Genomic DNA, 6,657 nt, shown 5'->3' on the forward strand with positions numbered 1-6,657 from the left:
TCTACAATATCTACACATGGCATAATTAGGGTTAAACTTAAGAGCCACAAAATGTGGTGTAGAAAACTGTGTACAAAATTAGGAATTAGTCAATGAAATTGAACACTTTTGTTCTGTGTGGTGCCTTGCAAAGAACGCATGACATATTTGAGAACATCTCGTACAAAACCTGACCACAAACGGCAGAACTGTGATGATCCTGCGGCCTTCTTTGGCAAGATCAGCCATAGATTAAACATGAAACTGGGAGCACACATTTGAAGTCTACTGTTCCCCAAAGACGGCTCCAAAGGATAAGCTTTACACCCAATGTGGGGCTCGAACCCACGACCCTGAGATTAAGAGTCTCATGCTCTACCGACTGAGCTAACCGGGCTCTTCTTGCTTAGTAAAAGCTCTCATTTTTTCAGCTGTCTACAAAACGAAACTTTCCCACACTTTTAAAGAAAAAGTACCGGCTGGTGGGTTCTTCCAACATTTGCATGGAAATAAACCACCGCAAAGTGCATAACATATTGTGAAACAGTGTTGCATTTGATCCCAGAAATCAAGTCATCTAAACTTTGCAAGTGGTGGAGACAGCAAAATTAGATTCTCAAAAGTAAGCCACCATTGAGTTTGATGTAAAAGGACTTGAGGATATTGACATGGCCAACATGAGCAAGAAAACTCATAGTGATGATTATTTAAAATGAACTGAAAACAGTGCAAAATGTTACTTTTAATGACTGAATATTGGACTGGAAATCTAAGGATGAGTTCCATGAGAATCAGGGAAAAACATGCTTTGCATGTGTAATGCTAAGCTAAAATCAGCCTAGTCAGTAGTATAATGTTTGCAACAGTGCACTGGGAAAAGATACTGTATTGTGCTGGTCCCACTGCCCATGGGGAAAGTAGGTTGTTGGTAAATGCATTTGCCATTTTTTGAGTATAAGTGAACAGTCTACATGGCATAGAACAACTTTAGGCATAGAATAACAGACCAAATATCCAACAGTTCCATACAGAGTCATCCAGGTCTTGGAGCAAGACTACTGTATTTGAGGTGTATGTTATGCTAGCACTTGTTTGTTTAATACATCTAATGTCACAGATGAGAGATTGTGGTTATGGTAAATAAAGTATAATAAGTTATGGTTAAGTTCAAAGGACTAAAACACTTGCTTTAGGTTAGGTAACCAATTCAAAATTGAGTTATGACTGAAATTGAACTTTTAAATGTCTGTTTTATCTTGTGACAAATTGTCTTAGTTCAGTCTTGCTCTATCTTGGAAAAGACACAATCTAAAAATTGCAGTAACTACAAAATCCAAAAAGTGTATTCACTGCACTCTGCCTTGGTTTCTCTGAGCTTCAGTTACTGCTTCTGAACCAGTCGTCCAAATTGTTAAAGAATGAGACTTCAGTGTCTGTATTGTCCTGTATTCTAACCAATTTCAGGACAATCCAAAGAAAGGAAAATCTTAGTGTTCTCCACTTGGAACTCTAACTTATTTCATCTGTGTATTATCAGCTAACCCGATTGTAGTAGATAGTAATAATAGTTTGGATATCACTGTGCTAGTGCTAGCTAGCAAGACAGGACACTAGCTAGCTAGACAGGACAAGAGAGTACACTGACATTAGTTTACAGAGTTACAGCCCCTCTCCTTCTTTCTCTGGTATATTTTGGTGGTTACAGGGAGCAGATAGTACAGCCATAATCAGATGTTACATTGCACACTATGTAGCTAAGTCATAATTTAAACAACTTTAAATTTTATTAACCTAAATTTGATTAATTTGTTTCTACTAGGACAGAAACTTGTTTATATTCTATAAGAGCATATATCTAATTCTAAAAATAGGTTTACATAAATTTTACAATTAAAATATATATGTTTACCCATCATGAGGATTGCTTGAATTTTTCTTAATTACTCATCTATTTCAACTTTTTAAACATGCAAACTAAAACCATTAAATGCAGAAATAATGTAATAAGAAATCAAGTTGGATTTGGACACTGAGATTGTAGTTACTGCACTTTGCCTTCACACTATATATCTGTTTAAGGTCACACAAAGGCAGAGTGCAGTATCTGCATTTTTGGGGTCAAAGGTCAAATGATATTTAGCCATGAAAATTACTTCAAGAATTCATATGTAATAAGCACATTACCACTTTTCTACCTATAACACGTTTAGCTGGACAGAACTTTGAAGCCATTTTTCTCAGTTTCGTTGTTAGCGTAGTTGCTGTGGTTTGTCTTTGTAGGACAGCTTAGCTGATGCTATGTGACTGAAACATGGAGTAACATATGGAGTGCTGAGGTAACAAATGGGGCTAAAGATTTTGGAACCTCTAACCTCTCACAACTCCAATTTCTTACATGAAGACAAGACCACCAATCCAATCACCATTGGCACTGGACGTAAATTATGTGCAGCAAAATGATCCAATACCAATGCAATTCCTTTGGTTGCTGGACTGAAATATCAGTATCAACAGTGAAAAGCACATATGGGTCAGGTCCTAGTCTGTAAGTCACATCTATATACTCATATACACTCACATACTAAACCTTTTAATGCCACAGATGTTTGAAAATCCTTGTTTGGACTGTGTTGTTTGAGGGAGACAAAACCTTATCTGCCATCTCCTCCATCCTCACATTTCTATTCTCCATCATTTGACTCGCAGTCCATCATTCACAAAACGATTCCCTTGACTCAAACACTGCATCTCCAGACTCCGTAAACTCTGAGACACCCCGCTATACAATATACATGTGTATGTTTTCTGATGGTAGACTACAGTAGATTTTGTTATCGCCTTAAATCAGTTCAACAGAGCCTCTTTAAAAAGGACGATATATCTGTAAGAGAATAAAAAATAAACGTCAAGAGGGAGGCATCCTGACAGAGGAATGACAGATTTGGTCTGTATGCGAAAGCCCCACCTAGGACGCCTGGCAGGCAGTAATGCTGTGAGCGAAGGCAAACCTCATAAAAGGAGTGGCGTGCAAGGGAGATGGGCTCCGTCGCCTGCGGGGGACTAATGGCAGCAGAGAGGCAGCAAAGCCTGAAATAAGGAGATACTAAAATTTATGAAAAGAATCAGCCATCCAGCCTGATTACCACTCTCACAGAGGAGGAGGTGAGAGTGTGTGTGTGTGACAGCAAAAGAGATTTTAAAGGAAAGGTGAGACTTGTTTTCAGCAATATATCAAAAGCATCAGATAGTTTCCCTCCTCTTCTGTCAGTGTAACAAGTTCTGTGGGGACGTAATTTCACCTGGTGGTCTTAAAACAACACCATTTTTTAAAGAAACACTTTGAGATTTTGAGAAATTTGTTTGTTTGCTGACTTTCCTGATGTCATATCAGAGGAGCTATCACTGTGCATCCAGTCTTGTCCATCCAGTGCATGTTTAGCCTATAGCACAAAGGCTGGAGGCAGGAAGAAACTTCTAGCTTATAGCACTGAAGAAGGCACACTATTGCCAAAGCATTAGCTCATGAAATTAAGTCTACACTCCTGCTTTTTTTTTGCAAGTCATTATACTTGTTTGCTTCCTGAAGGTTATTAAGATGTCTTAAACCATAGAGGTTTGGTAATGGTTGCTGGTGATCGCATAAGATACACAATGGAGAAGTCAATCATCCTGTTTAGTACAATTTTACCAGACTACAAACCCCCAGCATCTCTCTCCTGTTTGTGATCACTCTGCTCAGTGTTAATATATTACCCACACTGGAACTGTGACATCACATCCTTTTTTAGGGCTGAGGTATACACAAAAAATATAAACACAAAAATATAAACAGGTTCTATGAGGGTTTTTTTTTTCTCAGTAACATGAGAAAACAGAATCTGAAGACATTCTTAAGCATCACAAAAAGTGATAGAGTAAACCAAGCACAAAACAAGGATGTGGTCTTGAAAGCAGATAGAAATCTCTTTGGGCATATGATCATTGCTTCGCAAAGTAGAGATCTTCACATTAAAGATGTCCTGGCTCATCCACTTGGTCCATTGCCTTGGGCACTCTCGAATCCAGATGGCTCATTGCAGAAAACTAACAAGGCTGCTCTTGCAAGAGAGTTAGAGAAATCAGCATCAGCAGTTGAAGATATTGGAGACCACTCTGAACGCCTCATTGATGGAATGAGGCTTGTTCAGAAACTGAAAGGTGATGGCAAGGCTTTTGGAGAAATTGCTGGTTCTGTGCTGAACCTAGTGTTGCACAAAGGAGGAAACAGTAAGCGGTGGATGTGGTGTTTGATGTGTACTGGAAAACATAAATCAAGAATGCTGTGAGATGCAGTCATGGTTCAGCAAGTAGCACTCAATGGAAGAACATTGCCCCAGGACATAATGTTGTGCAGTGGAGAAAGCTGTTAAGTAATACAGACAGCAAAACAAGCTTGATAACATTCATCGTGGACCAGTGGAAGCTAGCTGAGAACCGGGTAAAGCTTCAGGACAAGCAGCTATTTGCAACCTGTGGAGAGACATGCTATTGTCTGAGCAAAAAAGACTGAAATGATGTTGAAGAGCTGAAATCTTCCCATGAGGAGGCGGATACCCGTATGCTCCTACATGCAAATCATGCCAGCCAGAATGGCTATCAAGCCAGAGTTACTGTGAGTGAGGATTCGGATGTTATGATCCCTTGTCTCGGATACTGCAAGAAGATAAGCTGCTCCTTGTGGCAGAAAAGTGACACTTGGAATTGTACAAGGTACATCAACATCAGCAACATTGCTCAGCTCCTTGGGAATGACCTATGTTATGCTCTTGTAGGTGTACATGCCTTGATGGGTTGCGATAGCATAAAGGCTTTTGCAGAACAAGAAAAACACGTCAAATGAAACAAGACATTCCAAGAGTCCTTCAAATCCCTGGGAACATCCTGGGATGTATCAGAGGAATTATATAGCAATATGGAATAATTTGTCTGCAGGATGTATGCACCATCATCTAGCATATGTGATGTCAGTGATCTGTGTTACCTGCTGTTCTGCACCAAAAGGGGTGAAGTGGAGTCTAGCCCACTTCCCCCTTGCAGGGACTGCTTACAGCTGCATATACGGCATGCCAATTACCAGGCAGCAGTCTGGAGCGTCCTGGAAATTTTTCATTGCTCACTCAAGAACACACAAAGACACAAGAGAGCATTAAACATCGTTAATTGTTGAAGCAGTTGTAGACACTGTACAATCCATCACACAATCAGTAACAATTATTACAAATGTCCAAATATAAAAATACAAAACAAAAATACAATTAACTTGTAAGCAAACAACCCTCAGATAGGAAAAAGTTCAAGAGTTCAAATAGCCTCTCTGGAGTCTCTGGAACTCTTCTGGAGGGATGAACACCATTCTTCAAAAGGATATTCCCTCATTTGGTGTTTTGATGATGGTGGTGGAGAGTAGGGATGTGCAGAGAGCCCAGTATTTGAATTTTTATCTGTATTTGTTGAGGCAGCAAAATTATTATTTGTATTTGTTTTTGAATAAAAGTGGAAAGAGGCTTAAAAATCTTGTTTTTGTTTTTATTAGTCTTTAATTTTAGAAAATTAAAGTGTTACAATAAGTACAGTGTTCATGAATAAACTACCTTACGAAGGAGGTCCCCACACCGGATCTCGAACTCGAGTCTCCCAGATCATAGACGACTGCGCTGACTACTGAGCTAAAACTTTATTCATCACCTCATGTCCTCAGACAGACCTTTACCTATTCATACATCCATAAGACAGAGACAGCACAGCATGTAACGTGTAGGGAAGAACTTCAAAGGCGATAAATGCTTTGCACTTTTCATTTATTGCCTATTTTTTTACAACCTCACTTTGTGGAAAGGAGAAGGGGAACAACAGGTTATGGAGAGTCCCTTGGGAGCACTCTGCATGTGTCAGTAGCTCAGCTTTATCTCTGGGGAACACCCTCAACTCCAGGAGTGATGTCAAAATTAGGAAATGTGCGTCATGTAGCAGGTGGATGTGACTCCCCTGGTTGAGACCTGCCGATACACGTAACAGTGGAACAAAGGACAGAGACTGAGATAGCAATGTAACCGCCCTGCATGCTGTTATCTGACATGTTTTGTTTTTTATTCTTCCTGAAAACAAATATTTTTGAAAATATTTGTATGACACAAATATTCATAAAAAAAAAAAAACATAGTGGAGGGTGCTATCTAAGTAGTCAGTCCAAAATCTCCCATAGGTGTTCAGCTAGGTTGAGATCTGGTGACTGTAAAGGCCATAGCATATGATTCACATCATTTTCATACTCATCAAACCATTCAGGGACCCCTCGTGCCCTATGAATGGGCGTATTGTCATCCTGAAAGAGACTACTCCCATCAGGATAGAAATGTTTCATCATAGGATAAAGGTGATGACTCAGAACAACTTTGTATTGATTTGCAGTGACTCTTCCCTCTAAGGGGACAAGTGGACCCAAACCATGCCAGCAAAATGCCCCCAAAGCATAACAGAGCCACCGGATGCAGTCAAACATTCAGGCCTGTACCGGTTTTTTCTTTGATTTGTCACCCATCTGTATACATATATATATATATATTAATGCATGCATCATGTTTTGCTGCTGGTTGTATTAAACATGTTAAATATTACAGACTGTGAACTGTAAAAGCATTT

The 6,657-nt window shown here is 39.4% G+C and overlaps 1 non-coding gene across 1 annotated transcript; it reads right to left on the reverse strand.

Moving 5' to 3' along the window:
• Positions 1-303: 303 nt before the first annotated feature.
• trnak-cuu lies at positions 304-376 on the reverse strand. The gene has a single exon. It is a non-coding gene; the product is annotated as a tRNA-Lys (tRNA).
• Positions 377-6,657: the final 6,281 nt, after the last annotated feature.

The sequence above is a fragment of the Thunnus albacares genome, chromosome 15 (assembly GCF_914725855.1).
Source record: "Thunnus albacares chromosome 15, fThuAlb1.1, whole genome shotgun sequence".
In the NCBI taxonomy this organism is placed as follows: domain Eukaryota; kingdom Metazoa; phylum Chordata; class Actinopteri; order Scombriformes; family Scombridae; genus Thunnus; species Thunnus albacares.